The following is a 12,190-nucleotide window of genomic DNA, read 5'->3' as shown; positions in this document are numbered from 1 at the left end:
AAGCGGCGCAAATACGAGAGTTCATTCAGAAAATTTCTTCGGAGCCGATGGTCGTGTTTGCAGACTGCTGCGTTTTACACGCCGAGTTCCTGCTATCCTCTGCTGCATGCTGTTGGATTCTACGGCGCACAACAGTGGCTTTCTCCTGTTTGCACGGCTGTGCACTTCCTGCCCCTGTGTGCATCGACAGTTGCAGATAAGAAAGATCTCTCACAAGTTCTTTCATTCATAAAAGAGTGATTTTATTTAAAAGAGTAATTGCCTCTAAAAGAGCAAAAACACAGCGGCGTTGAACGTCCTTTTAAGGACGCGTCTTTATAAAGATGACTTTCCGCCCCTGTGTTGCTCTGGTGGTCCAGGAACGTCAGCAATGGCTGGACTTGGTTGAGATGCGTGAAGCTGACAAGACTCGCTTCCTCAACGCCCCTGTCTCCCAGTTCGGCCTCTTCGGCGACACCATTGAGGACTTTGCCCAGCAGTTCTCCCTGGTGAAGAAGCAGACGGAGGCCATTTCGCACATCATGCCGCGCCGCAAGCTTGCTGCCACGGCCCAGGCCCCACCTGCTCGCTGAGGGCGTCCCGCGGCCAGAAGACCTTCTGCTCCACCCCAACCTGGGCCCAGCTCTCAGCCCCGGCGTCGAGCAAACCGCAGGAAGCGTACGCCCCCTGCCTCACGGACCCCTTCGAGGACCCGGAAGGCTCCCAAGCGTCCCTGAGATAGCGGACCCAGAGGACAAGAAGTTAGCTCCGGAGGTGGTAAGACCACTCCGTCCCCCGGTGGAGGGCCGGGGGGAGAATCTTTTGTTTTTTCATTTACCGCACCCCCTAACGGGGGCTGCGGTACCCAAATTCTCAGTAAAAGAGCTATTTCCTTTACCTCTGGGTCACATGGCCCGCAAATGCCGTTCTCACGGCACTGTGCTTTCAGGCCTCAACAGTCTCGGCGCCCAGGATACGGTGCTCCTGCCCTCAGCCCCACGACTGTTCCCGGCCGGCCGGTTCAGATGAGTCCAGAGGACGCCAGCATCAGACCTCCTCCTCAGTCATGAACCCGCCCCCTGCCAGGTGCGTGGAACAAGGTAAGTGCTTTGAGTTTATTCTCAGCACCAGAGCCTCAGGACGCCACAGCACCTCCTGACGCTGCGTTACCTGTTCCGCACCGCTGCGAAGCCCCACCGGGTACGTCCAAAATACTCGTCACCTTGGTGCCCTAGCACGGAGCTTAGAGGCATGGCTTTCACTGCCCAGCTCATCACGGTGGCTGAACCGGACCATCCGACTCGGTTATGCAATTCAGTTTGCCAGGTCTCCGCCCCCCTTCGTGGGCGTTCATTCCGCCGCAGTGCACGGCGAACATGCCCACTCCCTGCGCGAGGAAATGGCCTCCCTTCTAATCAAGGACGCGATAGAGCCTGTCCCTCCGACCGAAACGAAGAAGGGTTTCTACAGCCCTTACTTCGTTGTACCCAAGAAAGGCGGCGGCATACGATCGATCTTGGACCTGCGAGTTTTCAATCGGACCTTGTCCAAACTCCCGTTCAAAATGCTTACCCAGAAACATATTTTATCTTGCGTCCGGCATCTAGATTGGTTTGCAGCGTTAGACCTGAAGGACGCGTACTTCCACGTCTCAATTCGCCCTCGACATCGACCCTTTCTACGGTTCGCGTTCGACGGCCAGGTGTATCAGTACAAGGTCCTCCCCTTCGGCCTGTCTCTGTCCCCTCGCGTCTTCACGAAGGTCGCAGAGCTCTGAGCCCACTCCACCTGCGGAGGAACTCACCGAGCCAAACCATTGCGGGTACCGCAAGCTACCCTGTACTGGTATAGGTGCCCCACAGGTAAGGCCTCCTGTTTGGACTCCCCCTGTGTGTAAAACCACGGTTCTGTCCCCTCACGAGTTGACTCCGTGTTTCCCTTAGGCAGTTACAGCTGCCTCGGTTGCCGTGCTGTATGCTTCCCCCCTCTGCGAGACTGGATCTACCACCGCACTACTTTTCCGCATAAGACCTAAGTATAGGCCATGCGATGTATTTGCCACTCAAAATTTGCCTCCCTCCCGGGTAGGTGTGGCCTCCGCGAGGGTCTTCTCCGCCCTAATAAGGGCTAAGACCCCCTTCCCTCAATGCGTGTAAGGGCCCCGGCCGTAGTTGCTCTATGCAAGAAACATAGAGAGAAAGAGGCCCAGCCAGGCTGGCCCGTTCCCATGTTGGCGGCCATCACCTTGTTCCCCCTCCAGGGTAACGATAAGGAATCCTGATGGCTTAAATGGGGCATTGGGGAAGGGTACGTGCAGCCTGATACAGTTGGTCGTTCTGCACGTAGGAATACCTGCTCGCTCCTGTATCAGCAGATCACGTACACGGCTCAGCGCATGGCTCTTTTAAGTGGACCCCTAGTGTCGCTTCTCTGACACAACGTGGAGAGAGCGACAGAAGGGGAACGTCTAGGTTACGTATGTAACCTCCGTTCCCGATGGAGGGAACGAAACGTTGTGTCTCCCCTGCCACGTCGCTGAGCCGAGCCCCTGTTGTGGCCGGACCATTTCCGGCTCCTCAGATAAATCCTGAATGAACTCCCGTATTTGCGCCGCTTAAATACCCGTATGTCCGGGGGCGGGACATGCAAATACTGGTTGCCAACTCTCATTGGCCTTTTTTCATAGTTCAGAGGTGAATATCGGCGCTCAAGAGAGACCCCTAGTGTCGCTTCTCTGACACAATGTCTCGTTCCCTCCATCAGGGAACGGAGGTTACATACGTAACCTAGACGTTTTTGCTTGCTAATATGTCAGATGGTTATGCTTAATCAACTGAAAAAGGCATAATCCGTGATTGTGGTTCAAATATGATAAATTGTGCTGCCCTAATCTTGCTATTTAAGAATGGATAACGAGATGAAGATCTCAATTCAAATGAAGATCACTGTGCATAAGAAAATAAATTTTTTGCCCATTGCTACTTATCTTATCCTTTGCTGTTTGTTGTCAAAAGCTGTGTGTTAGACCAAACTCTACGATAGTTTGTTGGAAATTACTTGGTAGAAGCTTGTCAATTTATGCATGAACAAGTTTCATGACATGCCCTCATCCTTGAAAACTAAAAACAAAATTTAAATGAAAACAACAAAATGTCACTAGACAGTGATAACACTAGACTGTCCTAAAATCTTAACAGCATTAGAACTATTTATATTTTAGTTTAGTTTAGCATTAAAGGGGTAGTTCACCCAAAAAAGAAAGTTCTCTCATCATTTAATCACCCTCATGCTATCCCAGATGTGTATGTATGACTTTCTTTCTTCTACAGAACACAAAGATTTTTAGAAGAATATTTTAGCTCTCTAGGTCCATACTATGCAAGTGAAAGTGACCAGAACTTAGATTTTTAGTGGTTAAGTCCATTTTTCAGAAGTGATATGATAAGTGTAGGTGAGAAACAAATCAATATATTAAGTTCTATTTTACCATCAATGTCCATTTTCAGTTTCCCCTTCTTTTGTTTTTGGTGATGCACATTCTTTGTGCATATTGCCACCTCCTGGTTGGGGCTGGTCAAAGTTGGAGATTTACAGAAAAAAGTGCTTAAATATTGTTTCTTAACCACACCTATCATATCACTTCTGAAGACAATCTTAAAAATTACTTTTATGCTGCCTTTTGGTGCTTTTTGGAGCTTCAGACATTTGGTCACTATTCACTTGCATTGTATGGACCTACAGAGCTGAGATATTCTTCTAAAACTAAAAACAAAACTAAATGTGCAAAGAGCTGATCATAAAATTAGAAAACACTGAAAAACACAACTAAATGCTAGTCATGGAGTACAAACTTACAAAAAAGAAACTAAATTGAATGAACATTTGAAAATAGAAATAAAAACGTAATAAATTAAAGGCAATATTAACGTCTAGGTTACGGATGTAACCTCCGTTCCCTGATGGAGGGAGCGAGACATTGTGTCAGAGAAGCAAAACGGGGTCTCTCTTGAGTGCCGAATATGCCTTTGATCTATGAAAAAAGGCCAATGAGAAGTTGGCAGATAGCATTTGCATACCCCGCCCCCGGACATACGGGTATAAAGGTGAGGAAATACTATGAGTTCATTCAGGATTTTTCTGAGGAGCCGGAAATGCTCAGCGACGTGGCCGGGAGGACACAACATCTCGTTCCCTCTATCAGGGAACGGAGGTTACATCCGTAATCTAGACGTTCCCCCTTCTGTCGCTCTCTCGAAGTTGTGTCGGAGAAGCGACACTAGGGGTCCAATTTAAATCACGCCATGCGCTGAGCCGTGTACGTGTTCTGCTGACACAGGAGCGGGCAGGTATTTTACGTGCACAGGCAACCAGCTGTTTCAGACTGCACGTACCCTTCCCCAATGCCCCAAAAAAGGATGCCCTAGACAGGGGAAAAAGGTGACGCTTGCCAAACTGAACAGCCTGGCTGGGCCTCTTTTCTCTCTATGTTTCTCGCATAGAGCAATAAACGGCCTGGGCCCTTACATGCTTCAAGGGAAGGGGGTCTTACCCAGTTTCCTATTCTTTCAGGGGGAAAAGACCCTGCGGAGACCACACCTGCCCGGAAGGGGAGGTAAGAGTGGTGAATACGTCACATGGGTTTTTAGGCGACATGTGGAAAGTGGCACTGTGGTAGATCCAGCAGCAAGGAGGGGGGAGTTACTACAACACGGCGACCGGAGGGCAGCCGGGGACTGCCTAAGGAAAACGCGTGTCCACTTTTGTAAGGGGACCGTACCGCAGATAATACACACAGGGGGAGTCCGCATAGGAGTCCTATTCCAGTACAGGGTAGATTAAGTAGCCCGGTCGCGGTCCTAGGATCACGTATGTGTCTGCCGGACCGAACTCCAGGCAAGTGTTGCTGACAGAGAACGCTTGCAGGTCCCTGACCCTCTTGATGGAGGCAAGCGCGATAAGCAGGGCTGTCTTTAGAGAGAGGGCCCTGAGTCCAACTGATTCTAGCGGCTCGAAGGGAGGTCTCTGGAGGCCCGCGAGGACTACCGAGAGGTCCCAGGAGGGAAACAGGCTTGGCCAGGAGGGATTTAACCTCCGGGCGCCTCTTAGGAACCTGATGATTAAGTCGTGCTTACCCAAGGACTTGCCGTCTACTGCGTCGTGGTGGGACACGATAGCAGCAACATACACCTTTAGGGTGGAAGTGGACAGCCTCCCCTCCAGCCTCTCTTGCAGGAATAAGAGCACTGACCTAACTGCGTACCTCTGCAGGTCTTCGGCCCGGGAAGAACACCAATTTGCAAACAAGCTCCACTTCAGGGCGTAGAGATGCCTGGTAGAAGGGGCTCTGGCTTGGTTGATCGTGTCTACGACGGTAGGCGGTAGACCAGCTAGATCTTCCGCGTCCCGTCCAGGGGCCAGACGTGGAGGTTCCAAAGAACTGGGTGCGGATGCCAGAGCGTGCCCTGCCCCTGAGAAATACAGGAACAGGTGTGACTCGTAGCAAACAGCATGCACAACCATCGGCTCCGAAGAAAATTTCTGAATGAACTCCTAGTATTTCCTCGCCTTTATACCCGTATGTCCGGGGCGGGGTATGCAAATACTATCTGCCAACTTCTCATTGGCCTTTTTTCATAGATCAGAGACATATTCGGCGCTCAAGAGAGACCCCTAGTGTCGCTTCTCCGACACAACGTCGAGATATCGATAGACTAAGAATAATATAACAGCCCTGCATTATTATGAGTTGCATTTTCTTATTTGCATTTAGCAAAAAAAAATTCCTGCTGTCCTCAACCCCATCAGAAACGACATATCAGAAAAAGAAACAATGTTTTAGATCACAGATTCATTCCTTTTAATATTCTTTCTTTAGATAAAATATTTGTGTGTGAGCATTACAGTCCAGCACAATTAATTTTTTTCACCTTATCGAGTGCTTCATGTTTGTGTCATCTCCATGCTCAGTTAGAAGAGCACTGTGACCGTGATCACCAGGTCAAGTCTATCTGTCACCTCCAACTCTCCATCAGTCTACCTTCAGCTAGAATCCATCCTCTACTCTCTAATCCTCATCTCTTCTATACACCTCTCCAAACACAATGCAGCATATCGCTGGAACCCTTAAAACATCCTCAATAATAATTACTAAGTGTGTGTGAGGGAGAGAAAACAGTAGGAGGAACACAGAGAGGATTTATGATCTGAGACACAGAGATAGACCAGAACAACGTCCACACCAGAATACAAGATAACCCAGTTAGTAGTTCTCGAAATAGCCCAAATCTCAAAACACCATACAAACAAAATAGTCCAGCCTACAACAATTGCGATTAAATTATTTATAAGTAATTTGGGACTATAATTCAGTTTGAAGTTCGTTTAGTGTTAAATGTGCAGCTTTATGTTAAATGATAAGTTATTTTAAGTTACCATTGGGGAGATCAGTGTTCCTTTGAGTTGGGTTTGATCCTGTTGCCACAAATTGCTTGTGCATGTTACAAATACTATTATGTTTAAGTAAAGAGAGGAAATTATTTCGGAATGCTAATTTGTCAATTTATAATTTCTAGCCTAAGGGGGGCACAATGTGTCATTTGGGGGAGGGGGGAATTGCCCCCCTTTGCTTGCCATTGGCGACGTGCCTGACGCAGCCTATTCTCATAGAATGAACATTACTATAACTACATTTTTGCAAACTGAATTGTACGTGCCACGTTCTACCTTTCGTCGCAGTTTCCTGGTGAAATTAATAGAGGTGTTACAACAATTGTGCATTCTATTCACTTTAACACAAATCATGGCTGATTATGTTGTGACATAAACACACATTTTTCACACTATTACTCACACACTGCTATGTCCATTATAATGTACATTATATTGAAATACTTTTACTGTAATGCAACATTTGAAAAACACATTTTAATGCATGTATTACAGACCTACCTTCTGTATATTTAGTATATTTAGTTATGATATATTTCCACATTTATTGAATTATGTTTTTATTTCCAAATTTTTTATTTCTATACTATGCTTTTGATTTAAAAAGCTACATTTTCCAGTGAGTAGCGTTTTAGTCACAAAATACTACATTTGTCACATTGTATTTTGAACGCAGCTGTGGAGCCAAGTGAGTAATCAAACATGTTCACCTAAACCATTCTCTTTTTCTTACATGTAACTGGAAAATTCTAATAATTTATGTTAATCGGTTCTTTTGGACAGTTCATGAAAATTAACCTGTTAAAATAAACGATTCCCTCATATTTAGAGATGGTAAATTCCAATTAATGTTCGTGAGTTAAAGGGATTTTTTAGAGTTAATTACTGCTAATACTATATTTTCACTGTGTTATTTAAAATCAATTTCTAGGTTTATTACTTTTATATTTGGTATTAATGTAAATGTTCAATTTAATTTTGCCACATAATTATATATTAAATATCAGGTAAATCTTTCAGAAAAACATAAATTGCCCTTGAGTTGAGATTATTTATTCAGTCTGTTCTGTTTGTTTTTCAGGTCTGAGTTGTATCATTCTCTGTTTGCAAATGGTCCAGTGATGGCACACTGAGTCAAACACCAGCGGCCTGCTGCTTGTACAGGTGAAACCCTTAAGTGACGGTCTGAAAACATCATTTTTTTTTTTTTTATAATTTGTGAAAATAGCTGGACATGGAACTAAATGTTGGTTGAATTGAAAAAAATTACTCATTAGTGCATCTTTATTATTAAAGTGCCATTTTGTCAATAATTGTTTTCACAGATTCTTTCATTTTACAGATCACTATCAAAAAACCTGATACTGTATCTTAATTCTCCTTCCTGCTGTTTGATTTTAGCTGAGTATCAGAGAAACCTTCAATTATTTTACCAAACGCTTTCTCATTGTGGCTGCCATCATTTTAAATGGGTATTGAATTGGTGTGATTCAATCTGGCCCCTGTATTTGATGGTAGGTAGTATGAGAGTAAAGCCTGCACAGAGGAAACACAATGAGAGTGATTGCTGTATTAATAAATCAATGGATGTTTGTTCCTCAGTCTGCCATTTCATCTCTCAAGACTGAAGAATAGCATGACAAGTACTGATACTATCTGTTGATGGAAACGGCACATTACAAGTCACTTAAATGAATGTGCAGGGTTCAATTCAAGTTAAGCTCAATCGACTGCATTGGTGGCATAATGATGATTACCACAAAAAAAATTATGTAGACCCATCCCTCACTTTAAAAAATGCCCCTCACAATAAAAAATTGTAGTTACTGTAAGGCACTTAAAATGAAAGTGAATGGGGCCAGGCTATAAATGTTAATATATACCCCGTTTCAGTATATCCACAAGACATGTTTAGATAATTTTTGTGTGATTTACTAGCGCTATACTTTTGAACCCACGTGTATTGTAGCATTTATGGACTGGCCCCATTCACTTCCACTGACGAGTTAAAATGTGTTTTTTTTTTGTGGCAAATCAACATTTTGCAAAAAATGCAATTGAACATCCTTAAAGTTTCCCTCTGAGACTGCACAATTGCACTTATAATATAATTGTAATTTAATGCATAATTGGTATTAGTGGATTATGATATTTTAAATATAAAATGTACTACATTTTAATGAAAATGTTCCACCCTCTGTGACGTTTAGAATTAAACTGTTTTTGCTACTGACTTCTATACGTAAATGACATGTTTCACAATTGGTTAACCACTATTGCATGTGAAATGAGTAACAATGTCAAGGTGCCTGTTTGTTGTCAGGTCCAATATAAAGAACTTTGTCTTGGAAGCATGCAATAAATGATCTCGGTCGATTTAAGAGGAAGTTCGTAAAGTTAGTCACATAGTACATTTGACCAAGTAAGATGTACCAAATTAATACAACACCATGTAAGAAAATATATGATTTTATTCACTTATTTTTTTTTAGAGGAAATAACATAAATAAGTTAATAAGTTTGCCACGGTAAACAGAAAATCCTCCATTTGGACCTGTTCAGCAACACGTACAGACACATGCAACAGTTCACCGCCTGTTTGGGTCACACCAAATGACTTTTATCTGAACCATTTCAAAAGCTAAACTGCCTGAGAGAGACCTAGCATGTGTGTTATAGAGACTGAAGAAATCCACTCAAAGTTGCTCACAACTCTAGGGAACAGCTTGCTTCACACTGCTGCCAATCCCACAATCCACCCCGAAAGCGTGGCCCTAGGCTTCCATAAGGATGAACTGAAAATGCTCGCTCAGCTTTGCTCACAGCGGAAACGTAGGTAAGAAGGACCTGGGCATTCAGCAAGCTGCAGGTATACTAGTAGAGACGGCAGCCAGAGGAAATAGTTTTGAGATTTTAAACTAATTAAAATGAATTAAAAACAAATTAAACTACAGCATTTAATATGTTTCATATCTGTATGTATAGTGTCTAATAATGCATTGGCAATGGCCATTTTGCTTGCACATGAAAAAACAAAATATCTCTTAGCAAATGCTGATAATTATTCAGGGGACCTTCTATCTTATCTTCTAGCTTATATACAACAGTTCAATGAAAAAGAAAATTTAGAAAAACTGAGTACGGTCATAAAAACGCATTTGTGAATGGAACTACTTTCTTACATGATTCATCAGAATCTGTCGTTGCTGGTTCAAACCAAATGATGCGTCCAAACCTCCGTTAGTAATTCAAAAATATCACTTCAGAAATAGTATAACGGCTTGTGTTGTTTCGAACGTACATGTGTGTGTGTGTGTGTGTGTGTATGTGTGTGAGTGAGAGAGAGAGACAAAAAGAGAGAGAGAGAGAAAGAGAGAGACGGAGCATTTGCGATCACCTGTTGCCACTCCCAAGCAGAGATGCTGTCAGCTTTCTGAAGGTCAGCTTTCTCAGTGGAAAAATAGCATCCAAGCGGGGGTATTTCTCCCTATTTCACGGTAGCCGGTGCGCAAGAGTCGATCACTATAGAAACCGTAATGTCCTCCGCCATTTTAAACAGCACCCATTGTGTAATTAATCAGTCTGTTGTGTCTCTCAGCTGTGATGAGCCATAATGCTGAAGTTATTAGTTTAATGCCGTTTAAAGCTATTTCCTAGCTTTAGTAGTTGTGACAGGGTGGAGGTCGTGATACTACACGCCCAGCCCCTTATCTGGCTAATCAAGCCTCCGAGTGGGATAAAGGACGGTGGTGCGAGAGAAAGAGCGTTTACAGGCAGCTGTCCATCATATGTGTGTGTTTGTGTCTTTTTGTTTAAGTTCTTAATTAAATATAATTTATATTGTCAAGCAGGTTCTCGCCTCCTCCTTTCCATTAATACCTTTACACTGGTGCCGAAATCCAGGAAGGAGGAGGGATATACCATAGTGGAGTTCTCGCCGCTACCATCCACCCGCCTGGAAGCGGCCGCCAACCGCGAGGCGATAAGGGGATCCTAGCCGACCGCTTGGAGTGGTCAGGGCTGCTGCCAGTGGCGGGGGGGCCCTACCAGCCGCTAAATGCGGCGCGGTCAAGAGACAACCGTCAACCGCGAGGGGGAGAGGCTCCCAGCCAACCGCCTGGAGCGGGAGAACATACAAGAGAAAATAAATCTATATTTTTATTCAGTCCTATTATATGCATTGAAATGCATCGATCTGATGATGAAAATGCAATGTATCAATTAAAGAATTTTATAAATCTAGTATAATTACTATAACAGACCATTTATTACATATTTTTCAGATGTAAAAATTCCAGTGTAAATGACAAATTTCAGATTTCATGCACATCATTTAGAAAAGAATGGTGATTGAAATCATACCAAATATTTACAAGTAAAATTGCTGTAATATAGCTTTTAATGCTGGTGTTAGGATGTTACCAGCGGATCTGTTTGAGAATATAGTCTCTGCGGATATATTTGAGGTTTTCATCAATGACAGATCTGGCACCCTCTTCTTCTGTCAGATGCTTCTCCAGCCACTCCACAACATCCTCATTACTGTCCCACAGACACGCCTGAGAGAAACCAAACAAAAGAGATATACATTAGATATAAAGCCAAAATAAAAGATTCAAGCAAGGAAACAAAAAAGTGGCCGACACCTTGAGTACACTTGAGCTTGAGGCATCCTTTCAAACAAACTTTGAAAAGGTTTCTATTTGACCTAATCAACAGCTCTTGATTTAGACTTAGACTGATAACATCAAGCTGATCTGAAACAAAGCTGGACTTGTGTAGATTTGTCCAGGCGTTAATGGGCTTCTGCACTTCTAAAAACCTCAAGCACTTATAGCCGGCAAGAACATTTAATGCCCCATATTAATCATTTTTAATCCGTTTGCTTTTAATTAAGAAACAGCGTGTTGCTCTCCTATCTGTGCGTGCCAGGGTGGAGATTAATTGTAGCTTAAGATAGCTCGCTCTGATTGGGGTAATGTATTAGTGGTCCAGACATCGTCTTCTACAGATACTTGAGCCTGCCCCGGGGGCTTGGCTCTGCTCCAGGACCTGGTGTGGTGATTCTTCTGAGGTCTAGTCTGAGCTCTGTATCACAGTCATCCATTCTGATCATTTCTACTCTTCATCTATTCTCTGGTCCACACACACACACTCACACCACCTCAGGGAAAGCAAGACTTTAACCTGTGATGGGAGCAGCTATGATCAAAAATATCCTTCCTATAGAGTATATAAATCAGCAGCCAACAAATTAGTTAGTAATTAAGATTAAGTAATTTTTCCTGATTCAAAAATACTTTTTCCTACCCGTGTTTAATGTGCAGAGAACTATGTTTAAGCCATATGAAGGTTGGCATTAAAGAAGATGTGAATGTAAATAAAGAAGCCCTTTTGAGCAGTCCATCATGTCAACTTATTGAACGAGATTGGACGGAACTACCTATAAAATAAACACTTTAGTAGAGAACTCAGTTATATGAACTAGAGATCGACCAATAGTGAATAAACTGAACTAACGGACCTTGTGTGTTTGTGTGACTTGGCTCCATTACAATACTCTATAAGTATTCACCAAATTAAGATTTTTAAAGTACATGTGTGTTTTTATTATTATTATTATTCACCTTATTTTCATATACAGTACTCACATTTTTCTTTGCATTCACTCGTTTCAATTTAGAACACTTGATAAAATTTGCATTGAAAAAGAGGATACAAATATGGATGAATATTGCCAATGATGACAGATTTAGATTACAGC

The 12,190-nt window shown here is 43.3% G+C and overlaps 2 pseudogenes; one reads left to right on the top strand and one right to left on the bottom strand.

Annotated features, from left to right (window-relative positions):
* LOC127641463 (protein AATF-like) overlaps positions 1-7,905 on the top strand; it is a 44,637-nt pseudogene extending 36,732 nt beyond the window's left edge.
* An 11-nt stretch (positions 7,906-7,916) lies between these two features.
* Positions 7,917-12,190, bottom strand: part of LOC127641454 (acetyl-CoA carboxylase 1-like) — a 28,183-nt pseudogene continuing 23,909 nt past the window's right edge.

This window comes from Xyrauchen texanus, chromosome 4 (assembly GCF_025860055.1).
Source record: "Xyrauchen texanus isolate HMW12.3.18 chromosome 4, RBS_HiC_50CHRs, whole genome shotgun sequence".
Classification (NCBI taxonomy): domain Eukaryota; kingdom Metazoa; phylum Chordata; class Actinopteri; order Cypriniformes; family Catostomidae; genus Xyrauchen; species Xyrauchen texanus.
The sequence above is the reverse complement of the archived record's forward strand: the minus strand, read 5'-3'. Positions and strand labels throughout refer to the sequence as shown.